At 49.4% G+C, this 14,852-nt stretch overlaps 1 protein-coding gene across 4 annotated transcripts in view; it reads right to left on the reverse strand.

Annotated features, from left to right (window-relative positions):
• The window catches only part of LOC140420636 (uncharacterized), a 39,637-nt gene extending 33,812 nt beyond the window's left edge, over positions 1-5,825 (reverse strand). The window contains exon 1 of one of the 4 annotated variants that reach the window (XR_011946485.1): positions 5,471-5,825. The gene's annotated coding sequence lies outside the window, so the exon portion shown is untranslated. Of the gene's footprint in view, positions 1-5,172; positions 5,265-5,470 lie in introns of those variants that run through there. The other 3 variants (XR_011946484.1, XM_072504640.1, XM_072504641.1) reach the window with 3 other exon arrangements.
• Between the last annotated feature and the right edge of the window lie 9,027 nt (positions 5,826-14,852).

Raw genomic sequence — 14,852 nt, forward strand, 5'->3', positions numbered from 1 at the left:
GACTGGCTCGCTTTTTGTTTTCGTATAGGACCACCCCCCATGCGGTGACTGGGGTAGCTCCCGCAGAAATCCTAATGGGCCGGAGACTTTGCACCCACCTTAGTATGGTTTTCCTGGACATTGGCGCAAAAGTACGCCGCACACAAGAACGGCAGGGACAGGGATTTTCTCGGCATCGGCCGATTCGGCAGTTTGCACCTGGTGACCCAGTGTTCATTCGGAATTTTGCTGGTGGTGCCCAGTGGGTCCCTGGCGTAATCTTTCGCCAAACGGGCCCAATATCTTACCAGGTGCAAGCCCAGGGTCGTCTCCAGCGCAAACATGTAGACCACGTTCGGTCCAGAAGACTATCCCTTCCAAAGATTTCCCACCACCAGAGCTCATTTCCACAGCCACAGAGACCAGAGACAATGGAAAGTAGCCCTCACAATCTTCCTCTGGTGCCTCACTCAAAGCCTGCGCAGGTCGTTACAGAACTGCGTGGAGATAGAGACGCCAAGATGATGGAGGCAGCAGACTCTGACTCCGAGATGGAGACACAGGACTCATCAGACGGGGAATCCTCGGGCCCACGGGCCTTGGATGTACAACCGTTACGGCGTTCATCACGGAAGCACCGGTCTCTGTCTCGTTACACGCCGCCCGATCCAGCGCCTTGTGCAAATGGTGTCCGGCCAGTGGCAAAACGAGTCCGGCGCCCTCCTTCGCCAGGGTCTTCAGTGGATTCCTTGGACTTGGGTGGGGGGGGGGGGGGGGGGACAAACACTTCAAATTGAGGCGGGATTGGGTGGGGCAGGACTTTTCACCTCCTTCATCAAGTAGCAGGGGTGTGGCGATCCTTATTAATAAAAATATCACATTTAAGGTTGAAACCTGCACCAAGGACAAAGGAGGTAGATATGTGATCATTCGAGGTTCGGTGCATGGAGATGTTGTTTTAATAATGAACGTTTAGGGATCCCCGAATTACTCCCCGGAGTTCATTATAAAGGATTTTGTGGATTTTGCAGAGTTAGCTTCAACTAACTCTTTTGTGGTTGGCGACTTCAACTGCCACTTAAATCCTGTGGTAGATAAGCTCCCGGTTACCAGGAACCCCCCCCCCCACGCTGCAAGCTAGGGTGTTGGCCTCGGCTTGTGAGGAGGTGGGTTATGTGGATGTTTGGCGAACTTTGCACCCGAGGGGCGGAGATTTTACCTTCTTTCCAGCCCCACATCCATGTCATGCTAGAATCAACAATTTGTTTGTGCCGAGGACGATCCCACACCTGGTGTCCACTTGCACCACAGGGAGCATCGTAATCGCAGACCTTCCCCCGTTTGTCTGGAGTTTCTGCTCGAGGGCTCACCCCCAGGTCGAGAATGTGGAGGTTTGGAGCCTCCCTGATAAGAGACATTTAATTTACTACACACTTTACGGAATAGTTTGAGTTCTTCCTTTCGGTTAACTTGACCCCTGGTATTTCCCCCTCCACTTTGTGGGAGACGTGTAAAGTTTATACTCGGGGGGGCTGATCATTTCTTACCCTGCTAGTAAAAGGTGCAGGATGCTGGAGAACTAGCGGCATCTGGAGTTTTGTTTGGCGAAAGCAAATAAATCATATGGAGGGCCCGAGTCAGCTATTGTTGAAGGAGGTTAGCACGGCAAGAGCGGCTTTGGGTTAACACGGCAAGAGCGGCTTTGGGTTAACACGGCAAGAGCGGCTTTGGGTTAACACGGCAAGAGCGGCTTTGGGCTCCCGATTGTCTCAGCAAAAAAGTTGGACGTTTGCGAGGCAGAAGTTGTACGAGTTTGGGGAATAAGCTGAGCAAATACTTAGCCTGTTTGACAAAGAAAAGTTACCTCTGTTCGGCTTGGGAGAGGGAAATGGGTCATGAAGACAAACTTGGATTTCAGGAATTCTTTGCCGGATTATACATGTCTGAGCAGTCTTGTGATGTGCTGGTGGGTGTGGAACATTTTTTCTCTTCCCTGAAGCTTCAGGAGGCCTCAGAAAGCCAGCGTGAGGCTCTTAATGCTCCCCTTTCTAGGGCAGAGTGTCAAAGGCCATGAAGGAGCTGCAGTCAGGTAAAGTCCCGGGACCAGATGTCTGTGGGTGTGAGTTTTATCGGGGGTTTGAGGATTTGTTGTTGGACCTGTTGGTAGATATGTATTGTCACTCTTTTGACTCTGGGATGCTGCCACCGTCTCTTCGTGAGGCTAATATCTCTTTGATTCTGAAGGTGGACAAGGACCCAGGGGAGTGGACCTCTTATCGCCCAATCTCTCTTTTGAATGTTGACTTGAAACTGCGATCTTATATTTTGCCGATAAGGCTGGAGGACATCCTTCCGACAATCGTGTGGGAGGACCAGACTGGGTTTATACGGGGAAGATTTTCCAGTAACAATGTTGGAAGGTTGCTGAATGTGATTCAGGCTTTTCAGAAATGTGCATTGGATGGGCTGCTGATCTTCTTCGATGCAGAGAAAGCTTTTGCTCGAGTTGAGTGGAATTATCTGGTGTATCCGCTGCGAGGCTTCGGGTTGGGTGAGGATTATAATGAGTGGATTAAATTGTTATATCACATACCGGCAGCGGCAGTGCTTACCAATGGTATAAGGATGTCACATTTTGAGCTTCAGAGAGGGACTAGACAGGACTGCCCTCTGTCCCCCTTGCTGTTTGCGTTGGCCATTGAGCCCTTGCCGGAGGATATTAGATCGGATCCTCTGATATCGGGACTTGAGGGTGTGGTGAGGCAGCACAAGATCACTCTGAGTGTGCACATGACGTGCTGCTGTTTGTATCGAACTCCAGTGTTTCAGTCCCGGCCTTTATTGGAGTAGTGGATAGGTTTAGTGGCTTCTCTCGTATCGAGATCAATTTTACTGAGTTCGAGCCCATGTCGGTGGGGAGTGGTTGAGGGGTAAGCCCCCTCCTCGTGCTAACTTCCCCTTCAGATGTCCCCCCCCCACACCATGCCATTTAAAAACCTGGGAATGTCAATGTCCCCCTCTTTCAGACAGCTATATAGGGCCAACTTTCCACAGCTGATGGTGGCTATTAGGTGGGACCTTGCCCGGTGGTCGGCTCTTCCGATTTCATGGCGAGGGAGAATCGCCTTCATTAAAATGAATGTGTTGCCCAGACTGTCCTACCCTCTGCAGATGCTGCCTGTACTGCTGTCGACTAGAGTCGTTAGGGAAATTTATCAAATCAGGGCAGGACCTACTCAGTTAATGGTAGGGAGTTGGGGAGACTTACAGAACAAAGAGATCTATGTGTACAGGTTTATAGCTCCTTGAAGGTGGAGTTGCAGGTGGACAGGGTGGTGAAGAAGGCATTCAGTATGCTAGGTTTTATTGGTTAGAATATTGAATACAGTAGTTGGGATGTCTTGTTGAAGTTGTACAAGACATTGGTAAGACCACACAGGGAATACTGTGTTCAGTTCTGGTCACCCTATTATAGAAAGAATATTGTTAAACTAGAAAGAGTGCAGAAGAGATTTACCAGGATGCTGCCATGACTTGATGGTCTGAGTTATAAGGAGAGGCTGGAACATTTTTCCCTGGAGCATAGGAGGCTTAGGTCTGACCTTATAGAAGTCTATAAAATAATGAGGAGCACAGATAGGTATATAGTCAACATCTTTTCCCTAAGGCAGGAGTCTGGAACTAGAGGGCATAGGTTTAAGGTGAGAGGAGAGAGATACAAAAGAGACCAGAGGGGAAATTTCTTCACACAGAGGGTGGTGAGTATCTGGAATGGCTGCCAGAGGCAGGTACAATTTTGTCATTTAAAAAGCAGTTAGACAGTAACAAGGGCAGGGTGGTATGCTGACAAGTGGGACTAGCTTAGTGACAGAAACTGGGCGGCATGGACAAGCTGGGCCGAAGGGCCTGTTTCCATGCTGTAAACATCTATGACTCTACCTGGAACAAAAAGAAATATCGCCTCAAGTTTGTTAAGCTCCAATCACCAGGAGCTAAGAGAGGGTATGGTCTCCTGAAAATTAGGCTTCATCAATTGGGCTCTCGTCTTAGGGATTGGGTTAGGATGGAGCCAACATTCATCAGGCTCAATACAGAAGCAGACCAGTCAGGTCTCCCTCGATCCAAAACTGCCACAGGCTGATTATGGAATGCATTTCCATGCAATTTTTAATGTCTGTAATTCATTCTGAGTCTGATGCATTGGGTAAAGTATGGGACTCCCATCTCAAATACATAGGCTCTAATTTGACTGACTTGCTCCTCCTGGGCTTCTATGAGTGAATTCAATTTAACTTAGGCTGGGAGTAGGGCACAGTGGTTAGTACTACTACCTCAGCTCCAGGGACCCAGGTTCAATTCCAGCCTTGGGTGGCTGTCTGTGTGGAGTTTGCATATTCTTCTTGTGTCTGGGTGTGTTTCCTCCGGGTGCTCCGGTTTCCTCCCACTGTCCAAAGATGTGCAGCTAAAGTGGACTGGTCACGCTAAATTGCCCCTTAGTGTCCAAGATGTGGAGGTTAGGTGGGTTGACCATGATCAATGCACCGGGTTACAAGGATAGGATGGGGAGTGGGCTTCAGTGAAATGCTCTTTCTGAGGCTCAGTGCAGACTTGAGGGGTGAATGGCCTTTTGCACTACAGGAGTTCTATGTCATCGATGTTGTGTAATTCATTTTAATTTGATTATGCTGTTAGTCTGTAATATTTTTGGGTTTACAAACTGAATTGTTATCCTCCGTTTTTATATAATCTTACCTTCTTCCCCCATTCACTATTTTAACCTGTTAATCGGTTAATCAATTAATCCATCATTTCATCTCGAGGCTCTGGTCCCTCAAATATCCTGTTCCAAATTAATTCTGCAATGTGTTGCTTGTATTTATATTGGCAATGTCTCTTGTTCCGCTTTGGGCCCATTTTCCACCATTTTTTCTGTTACTCTGTTGCATTCATTGTTTAAAACATGATTTTAAAAAATAACAATTTATTAAAAATCTGTCCAACTCATACATGAATATATTCAATGACCCCCACACCCCACTGGTCCCTGTGGAAGAGAAATCCAGAGACTAATAACCCTCTGAGGGAAGAGATGACTGGTAATATGTAATGTAGCGACAGTACAATATTACAAGGCTCAAAATAATAATAAATGTACTTTATTAGAGAACCATAAATAATATATCTAATCTGTACCATATAACATGAGACATGTCTCTGTCCGACAATAATCTACTGTCTTCTTAAATGTCAGCAATCGCCTGGAGAAACCAGCCCTTTAATTGTGAACAAATATATGTGTCAAGCTGAGGGAGCAAAGGATGTCAATGTCTTTATGAGAGAGGCCTGGGCCTTTTCACAGTCTGCACCCGCCCTGGATTCACTTCCTTTCCCTTCAGTTGCTGCAAGTGACCAATTGAAGGTGAGAATGAGAAAAGAAATGGAAAGGGGAGAAAAGAAATGGAAAGGGGAGAAAAGAAAGTGTTTTACTCACAGATGTTGGAGACAGGAGGTGTTTTCAGTCTGTGCGAGGCCTCAGTTTTGCTCATTGTCCAGCTTCCGCATTCAGACAACGAGGGAGCTGATTGGATGGTGGAAGAGAGTCCTTCCAGCTCACCAACTCTTCCCATTGGTCAGCAACCTTCCGGTGCACCCATAGGAATCCGCGGTGACGTCTCACGGTCCGAGTGCGGAGGCCCGGCGGGCGGATACAGCAGCTCCGCCCCACTCCCCGAGACAAGGTTTCCAGGCAACCGGCTGACAACTCCGGCCAGAGCGAGAAGCCTGTCGGCGATCTGCCCCCGGCCCGGGACTGCGCATGTCCAAGAGAGAGGAGCGGTTGCGCATGTGTGAGGGAAAACCCACCCCCTGACCTGCCTGCTGAGATATTGACCAATGGAAAGAGTTAGGACCGGAAGGACTCTGGTCCTCCAGCCAATCAGCGCGAGCGAGAAAGAGCTTTCCTCCTGTCTCCAACATCTGGGAGTAAAACACTTTCTTATCTCATTCTCACCTTCAATTGGTGACTTGCAGCAACTGAAGGGAAAGGAAGTGAATCCAGGGAGGGTGCAGACTCTGCAAAGCTTGGCCCAGGTCTCTCTCTCTCTTAAAGACATTGACACCCTTTGCTCCCTCAGCTTGACACATTTATTTGTCTGGCTAAAAAGATGGTCTCTTATATAATGTCCACTATCCCCTGCAAGACCCCTGACGCTCTCAGTGCCATCGCCAACGGTCCTATAGCCAGGGCAGTCCCTCCGTGCAGCCTGAAATAATCTGAACTCACCCGGTTTGTTTGTATAAATGCCAATGGTGCCTGGTATAACAACCAGACCCAGTCCACAAAACCCTGCCCAAATCCAAACCGCCCCAGGACCTCCCACAAACAGTCCTGCTCGATCAAAGCTTTCTCAGCATCCATGGCAACCACCACCTCTACCTTTCGTCCTTCTGGAGGTATCATGATCACACTGAGTAACATCCTGATCTTGGCCGCCAGATGCCTCCCCTTCACAAACCCCGTCTGGTCCTCCCCTGTCACCCCGGGACACAATGCTCTATTCTCAAGGCCAAGATCTTAGCCAATAGTTTGGCATCTACATTTAGCAGTGAGATCGGTCTGTATGACTCACATTGTTCCGGGTCGTTTTTATGCTTCAAATGAGAGAGATCGAAGTCTGTGACAACGTCGGGCGGGGGGGGGGGGGGGGGGGGGGGGAGTGGGGGGAGCACTTCCAGTTCCCTTGCCTTGTTCAAGTCCCTTACTAGCAGCAGTCCCAATACACCAGGGGCTGTTTAGCACAGGGCTAAATCGCTGGCTTTGAAAGCAGACCAAGGCAGGCCAGCAGCACGGTTCAATTCCCGTAACAGCCTCCCCGAACAGGCGCCGGAATGTGGCGACTAGGGGCTTTTCACAGTAACTTCATTGAAACCTACTTGTGACAATAAGTGATTTTCATTCATTCATTTCATACTCCCGAGAATTTCTAATAACCCGTCCGGACCCAGGGCCTTGCCCGATTGCATCGCTTCAAGCCCCTCCACCGCTTCTACCAGTCCAATTGGGGCCCCCAGGGCCTCCAACAGCTCCTCATCCACCTTCGGGAACTCCAACCCCTCTAAAAACCACCTCTATGAGTTCCGACTCATACAGCTATAGAAGTCCATAAACACCCCATTCACCCCCGCCGGGTCCAAGACAATATTCCCTCCCACGTCCTTCATTTTCCCGATCTCGCTCGCAGCCTCCTGCTTCCTCAACTGGTGCGCTAGCATCCTGCTCGCCTTCTCCCCATGCTCATATACCGCCCCTCTCACCCTTCTCAACTGCCCCACCACCTTTCCCGTAGATAGAAGCCCAAACTCCATCTGCAGCCTCTGCCGCTCCTTTAGCAGCCCTGCCTCTGGGGCATGAAATGAAAATGAAAAATGAATGAAAATCGCTTATTCTCACAAGTAGGCTTCAATGAAGTTACTGTGAAAAGCCCCTAGTCGCCACATTCCGGCGCCTGTTCGGGGAGGCTGTTACGGGAATTGAACCGTGCTGCTGGCCTGCCTTGGTCTGCTTTCAAAGCCAGCAATTTAGCCCTGTGCTAAACAGCCCCAGTTTACATATCTCTACATATCTCTTATCCACCTGCAGCATTTCTTCCACTAGCCTTTCTATCTTCGCCTGCTACGCCTTCTCCCTCTGTGCCCAAATCAAAATAAACTCCCCCCTGACCACTGCCTTTAGTGCCTCCCATACCTTACCTGCCGAGACCTTACCCGTGTCATTTATCTCTACATATCCCTGGATGGCCTTCCTCACCCGCTCACACGCCTCCTCCTCCTCCGCCAACGACCTCACTTCCAGCCTCCATTGCGGGCGCTGGCCCCACCTTTGCTCACCCGCAGGTCCACTCAGTGCGGGGCATGGTCTGTCACCACTATTGCCGAGCACTCAACATCCACCACCATCCCTGTCAGCAGCGTCTTATCAAAACAAAAAACTCCATTCGGGAATACACCTTGTGCACATGGGAGAAGAATGAAAATTCCTTCGCCCTCGGTCTCCCAAATCTCCACGGATCCACCCCCCCCCCCCCCCCCCCCCATGTTCTCAATGAACCCCCTTAGCTCCTTTGTTGCCGCAGACAACCTCCCGGACCTCGACCGATCCAGTCTCGGATCCAGAAAATGAGCCGATTCGAGTCCAGGTCGGGGATCCTCCCCAGCACCTGCCTCATAAATTCGACGTCATCCCAGTTCGGGGCATAGATGTTCACTAATACCACCGGCATTCCCTCTTGGGCCAGACAGCAGCCTGCGTCCCGCACCTCCTCAGGCCCGCTCTCGGGCACCCACCGTCATCGATCCTCCTCCTATCACTTTTTAGAAGCCCGTTCCCAGTTCATTCCCCCCCCCTCCACCCCCCCTCGCAAACCCCCTAAACAACAGTCCAACCCCCATTCCCTCACTAACCACCTGCTCACCCCCCACTGCGCTTCTGTGAACTATCCCGCTCAGCTAGCCTGGTAGCCCTCGCCCAAGGCACCTAGCATCCTAGCACCCCCCAGCCATCCTCCTGGTGCAAACAAAACAACCCCAGCCAGACCCAATCGAAGAGAACAACCCCCCTACCAAAGAACAGAAACAAACCTAAAGCAAACCAATGGTCCCAAACACAGTATAACAGTGACCCAACCCAACCCCAGAAACACAGCGCAAAAGGGGGGGAATGTCAGAATTATGGGGATATTAGAGGAATTTGGCCAGTTCTCAGGTTACAAACTGAATATGGGCAAGAGTGAGGTTTTTGTGATCCAGGCAAGGGGGCAGCAGTGGAGACTGAGGGAGTATTAGGTACCTGGGGATTCAGGTGGCTAGGAACTGGGGTCAGCTTCATAAATTAAATTTGGGCAGGGTGATTGAGCTAATGAAATGGGACTTCCGTAGGTGGGACGTGCCCCCCGCTGTCATTGGCGGGGAGGATACAGACTGTGAAGGTGACAGTCCCCCCGAGATTGCTGTTAGTTTTTCAGTGCCTCCCAATCTTCATCCCCAAGGCATTTTTTCGGAAGATGAACGCGGCGATCTCGGGTTTTTTATGGGCCGGGAAAGCCCCGAGGGTGAAGAAGGTCCTTCTTGAGCGGGGGCGCGGGGAGGGGGGGTGGCCCTCCTGAACTTTATTAATTATTACTGGGCAGCTAATATATCAATGTTTAGGAGATGGGTAGTGGGAGGGGTCGCTGAGGGAGCAGGTGGAAGTGGCACATTGTAAGGGCACGAGCTTGAAGGCTTTGTTAATGGCGTCACTGTCATTCTCGCCGGCTCGGTACTCCACAAGCCCAGTGGTAGTGGCAGCCCTGAGAGTGTGGGGGCAATGGAGGCAGCACATGAGACTGGAGGGGGTGTCGGTGTGGTCACCGATCTGTGATAATCACCGGTTTCCTCCGGGGGGGGGGGGGGGTTGGACGGGGCTTCAGAAGGTGGCAGCGGGCAGAGATTGAGAGATTTGGGGATCTCTTCATTGAGGAGGGTTTCCCGAGCCTGGAGAAACTAGAGGAGGAGTTTCAGTTCCCAGGTGGGAACGGGTTCCGGTACCTGCAGGTACGGGATTTTGTTCGGAGGCAGGTCCCGAGTTTCCCTCACCTCCCACCAAGGGGACTACAGGATAAGGTGGTGTCTAAAACAGGAGTTGGGAAGGGGAGGGTCTCGGAAATATACAAGGAACTGATGTCGTGGGAAGGGGTTCCAATTGGGGAGGTGAAGAGGAAGTGGGAGGAAGTGCTGGGAGGGGAGTTGGAAGTCGGGTTATGCGAGAAGGCCCTGAGGAGAGTCAATGCATCCTCGTCGTGTGCCAGGCTCAGCCTGATCCAGTTCAAGGTGGTCCACAGGGCTCATATGACTGTGGTCCGGATGAGTAGATTGTTTGAGGAAGTGGAGCGATGCGGGGGAAGTCCTGCGAACCATGTACATATCTTTTGGGTGTGTACGAGGCTGAGGGGATTCTGGCAGGGATTTTCAGATGTCATGTCAGAGGTCCTGGAAGGGAGGGTGACTCCTAGTCCAGAAATGGCAATATTTGGAGTGTCGGAAGATCCGGGGGGGGGGGGGCGGGGGGGGAGAGAAGCCGGCGTTTTGGCCCTTGCCTCCCTGGTGGCCCGGAGATGGAATTTGCTGGGATGGAGGGACTCGGAGCCTCCAAAGTCGGGGTTTGGGTCAGTGACATGGCAAGGTTTCTCAGGCTAAAAAAGATCAAGTTCGCCCTAAGGGGTTCACTACAGGGGGTTCGCTCGGAGGTGGCAGCCGTTCATCGACTTCTTCAAGGAAAACTGACTGTCAGCAGGGGGAGGGGGGAGAGGGGGGGGGGAAGGGAGGCATGGAAGTGCCGACTAAGGGAAGGGAATCTAATGTATGGGTAGTTAGGAGTTTGGGCTGGGGAAGTTGGGTGTGTTATTGTGGGGCTTTTGCGCGTGTTGGATCTCTCTGTTTAAAATGTTAAAACTATAAATGCCTCAATAAAATATTTTCCAAAAAAAAGGATAGAGAACAAAAGGGGTAATAATTCTGAGCAGCCTATATTTAGTGAATAATTAGACAAAGGAATGAGACAATCCAGTCCAGCCGGTGGCTGCAGTTTGCAGCAACACAGTTGGGCAGATAGGGTGGGGCCGCCCCAGTGGATAAAACACAATCACCAATCGCCCTTGGGCCGAGGATACTGAGCCTCATCTCCCTGTGGCCAGAACCAATAGATACTGAGAATTGAAGGAAAAGGAGAGACATTTAGTAAACCCACAGGGTAAGACTAATCCTGAAGGAACACAAATTTGCTGAGGAATAGCAATGGGTGTCACTTTACCTGCCTGAAGACACAGGAAACTGAGCGATAAAATGAAACAATTCAGCTGGACAGCTGGAAATGAAATACAGGCTTGTGTCTCAAAGAAAAACTCCGTCTGTGAAAAAGCATTTTTGCAAACTTTAAACCAAGGCCATTCAGAGCAAGTAGATAAGGACAAGTACAGCTCCTCCTGCGATTACCAAGGGAGAAGCTGCCCTCAACATTCAGTCATATATTCTCCCCACCCTTGTACTGGCGAGTTAGCAACAGTTCTGGTTAAAAATGTAACATTTGAATTTACTGTTCCATTTGAGATGCTACTAAGAGGTTTTTATTGTGTTTAGTTCTAAAAAAAAATGTTTACAATTAGTTTGGATAGGAAACTAAACTTCATCTAATGTGAAACTCTGATTAAAAAAAAAATTCAAACCGTTAGGATTCAAGAGATAGGTTTGAGAGTAAGTAACCCATGTTTAGGTCAGTCTATTCCAAAACAAAGATAAGACGAGTTTGGCAGCAATCCAATTTTAACTCCCCAGTACATTTGGGTGATAAAACATGTTGAGAGTCAGTTAACAACTCATTTCACAAAATATCGCTTGCAACTTTGCTTAAGTAGCAAATATTGGAAATTGAAGGGGAAAAGAATAGACAACAGAAATGAAATTGAAGCACATAGGACTAAAGAAGTCGTAAATTGTGAAAGGGGACACACATTGCGTGCCAAGTCTCCCTGTCCCTTTAGGTTCTGTAGGAAAATTAACCATTTCAGCAGATTTGTTTTAGATCACCCAGAAAATTGTGTCTGTGATTCTGTAGATGTCTATTTTAATTTAAATAAAGTTTAATTGTGGATTTGTGGGAATTCAACAAGACCAGTTAAATGTGGAAATTTTAAGCATAATTCAGGGCAATTTGGAATCAGTGTGAGAAATATATCCTGGGCGGGATTCTCCAACCCCCCCCCGCCAGGTCGGAGAATCGCTGTGGGGCGGCATGAATTCGACACCCGCCGGCCGCTGAATTCTCCGGCGCCAGAAATTCGGCGGGGGGCAGGAATCGCGCCGCGCCGGTCTCCCCCCGCCGCCGATTCTCCGGCCCGCGATGGGCCGAAATCCCGCTGCTGTCATGCCAGTCCCGCCGGTGGGAATTAAACCACCTCTCTGACCGGCGGGACCGGCGGGCTCCAGGATCCTGGGGTGGGGGCGCAGGGCGATCTGGCCCCGGGGGGTGCCCCCATGGTGGCCTGGCCCGCGATCGGGGCCCACTGATCGGTGGGTGAGCCTGTGTCGTGGGGGAACCTTTATACTACGCGTCGGCCGTGTAGGTCTCCGCGATGGTAGACGCCTAGGTGACCCCCCCTTGCGCATGCGCTGGAATGACATCAGCAGCCGCTGACGCTCCCGCGCATGCGCGGACTCCCGCCGGCCGGCGAAGTCCCTCCGGCCCTGGCTGGCGTGGCGCCAAAGGCCTTTCCCGCCGGCCGGCGGCGCGCCAACCACTCCGGCGTGGGCCTAGCCCCTCAAGGTGAGGGCGTGGCCCCTAGAGGTGCGGAGAAATCTACACCTTTGGGGCGGCCCGACGCCGGACTGGCTCCTGCCACTCCATCCCGCCTGGACCGCCCACCCCGCCGGGTAGGGGAGAATCCCGCCCCCTGTTTGTCACATCCCCCCAGACAAGGAACAAGCATTTTTGCAGGTGGTAATTTATTTATTTTTGACAAAATGTAACAATCTGTTTCCCACAACCTAAATCCCACCCAGTCACTAGTGAGGTTAAGATAATTAGGAAAGGACAAAAACGAATAGAGAGAAAATGAACACAAATCCTTTCCTGTGTGAATGATTCCTTGTGTGTGTGTAAGTGCTGTTTGTGTGAGCGATCTAATGACTTGTTAACTCCCTATCGTCGGCTCGTGTGTCGTCTCAGTTTTGCTCCTTGCCTGTTTAATATGTGTCCCATATTTCTAGGGAATAATGAAAAGTGTTAACTGTGTGTGTCTAAATTTGTAGTGAGGGATTGGGAGTTTGCAGTGTTCTGTCTTTGAGGTCCTCGAGCGACAAGAGAATGAACTGTTTGAAATTTACAGCTGTGAAAATGGTTGTTGTTTTTGCTTCATGTGAATGTTTATGGGTTTGCTTTATTATTGGTTTTGGCAAACTTAACCTTGATTTGTGTAAATGTTGCCCTGATCGGGGAAATCAGAGGTAGGGCTGCCAGCTCATTAAAAGGGACACTTACTAGAGGAATAAGAAGCACTTTGAACGAGAGGGAGTTAACTCTTTCATTTAGACTGAGACATGAATCCATTCCACCTCAAACACACTGGACCCCTGTGGTTTGTTTAGGAAGTAGATTTGGCAGAATTAAAGAAGACAGCTCAAAACCATTGCTGAGATCATTTTAAAATTGAAAAGGAAGTCAGACACATAATTTAGCGGGCTACCTATGGAAAATAAAACATGTTTAAGGAAAACAAGAAAAAGTAAATGTGTTAATGCCTGGAAGATGTTTGTGTTCTGTTTTAAAGATATTATAAAAACACTCCATCGGACTGACAGAGGGGATTCCTTGAACTCAACTGGGTACCGACCAAGGCATGACCCGGGTAATTGAAAACTTGGCCCCTCTATTAGGAAATCATGCAGTCGCCATTAATAAATTAATTGGGATAGGGAAAAGATATTTTGGATGATGCAAATAAGAATGATGTCCGTAGCATCTCTAGATCGTGGGCGCTTGAACAGGTGTGAGAAAATCTAAGGCAAATTATCAAGGGAATAGTCCCACTGTGGGTTACAAATGAACATCTATTTAACCCATCACAAAATGCCAACCATAGGTTGACTGGATGCCAGCTCAGGGGATTAACACATGTATGTTGAATGTATTATGAATAACAAAATGTTAACAGGTACTGTTTTAGCGATACCCATTATAGCCATGTTGTGAGGAACCTCTTTTGAATCCTTACTTGCCCCTTGTTTTCCTTTTTAATTTCTGCCTTGCTGGCTGCTATGAAACTGCAAACTTTGGTTTTAAACTGACCCCCCCCCCCCCCCCCGCCTTGGCCTAAGGTGCTTTTTGAACTGGCCCAAGAGAACTCCCCTTAGTGCAGTGTACTATGTGGCATAGTCCGGTGATGTCATTTTGATGGACTTGGCTAGCAGCTAATCAATGCTTCTGAGATTCCGGGACTAATTCAGTTCTCAATTTTGATTGGTAGAGTGCTTCTGAGGTTTCTGCGATGAAGAAGCGCAGACTCCATTTTAATTCAGTTCTGCTAAAACCCTGGAGTGACCACGTCTGGACTCTCTCACTATCAGCTAAGGCTGGTGATTAAAACATTCTCCAGCCAGGCCTGTGAAAGTAACCTCTGATTGAAATGCTGCAAGCAGTCTCTCCAGCCAAGCCTGTGAAAGCTTAATCCTCTGTTTGAAAGGCTGGGAAAAGCCCAGTCTGATATTTCTCTCCTGAGAATCCTAAAAGGTCCTGAAGACCAGACCCTTCTCTCTCTCTTCATACCACAGCTAGAAACCCTGCACAAAGACCAGACAAGCAGTTGGAAGGCAGAGTGGATGGAGAACCAGCTGTAAACCCTCAGGTAGAGAATTCTAATGTTATCTCAGTGATATTGAGAATCAATCTGGCAAAGGCGACTCTCCAGAGGAATTCCTGCAGCCCGCGAGGTCTCATTGAAGGCTGATACTAAAAGATCCAAACCAATCGGTGGTTTTCAACACCTCGTGTTCCGACACCTCGTGTTCTGAGATCACCACCTGCAAAGATCACAACCTCAGCAAAGATACCGATCTCTCATTCCCAGTTTAATGCCTGTTTTTCTAACCCTTCCCTACCCCACTGTGTGCCTGCCATGTGTGTGGGGGTGGAGGGTGGGATAGTGTGAGGGGAATAATTAGATTAGCAGACCGTTGTTCCATTGTTACAATTACATGTTTATCTCTTCTTATAAATAAAGTTTTTCATATTTTACTTCCAATCTTGTGCCTGTAAGTCATTGATTGGAGCAGTCAAGGGTCAAAGATCT

Source organism: Scyliorhinus torazame, chromosome 5, assembly GCF_047496885.1.
Source record: "Scyliorhinus torazame isolate Kashiwa2021f chromosome 5, sScyTor2.1, whole genome shotgun sequence".
In the NCBI taxonomy this organism is placed as follows: Eukaryota; Metazoa; Chordata; class Chondrichthyes; order Carcharhiniformes; family Scyliorhinidae; genus Scyliorhinus; species Scyliorhinus torazame.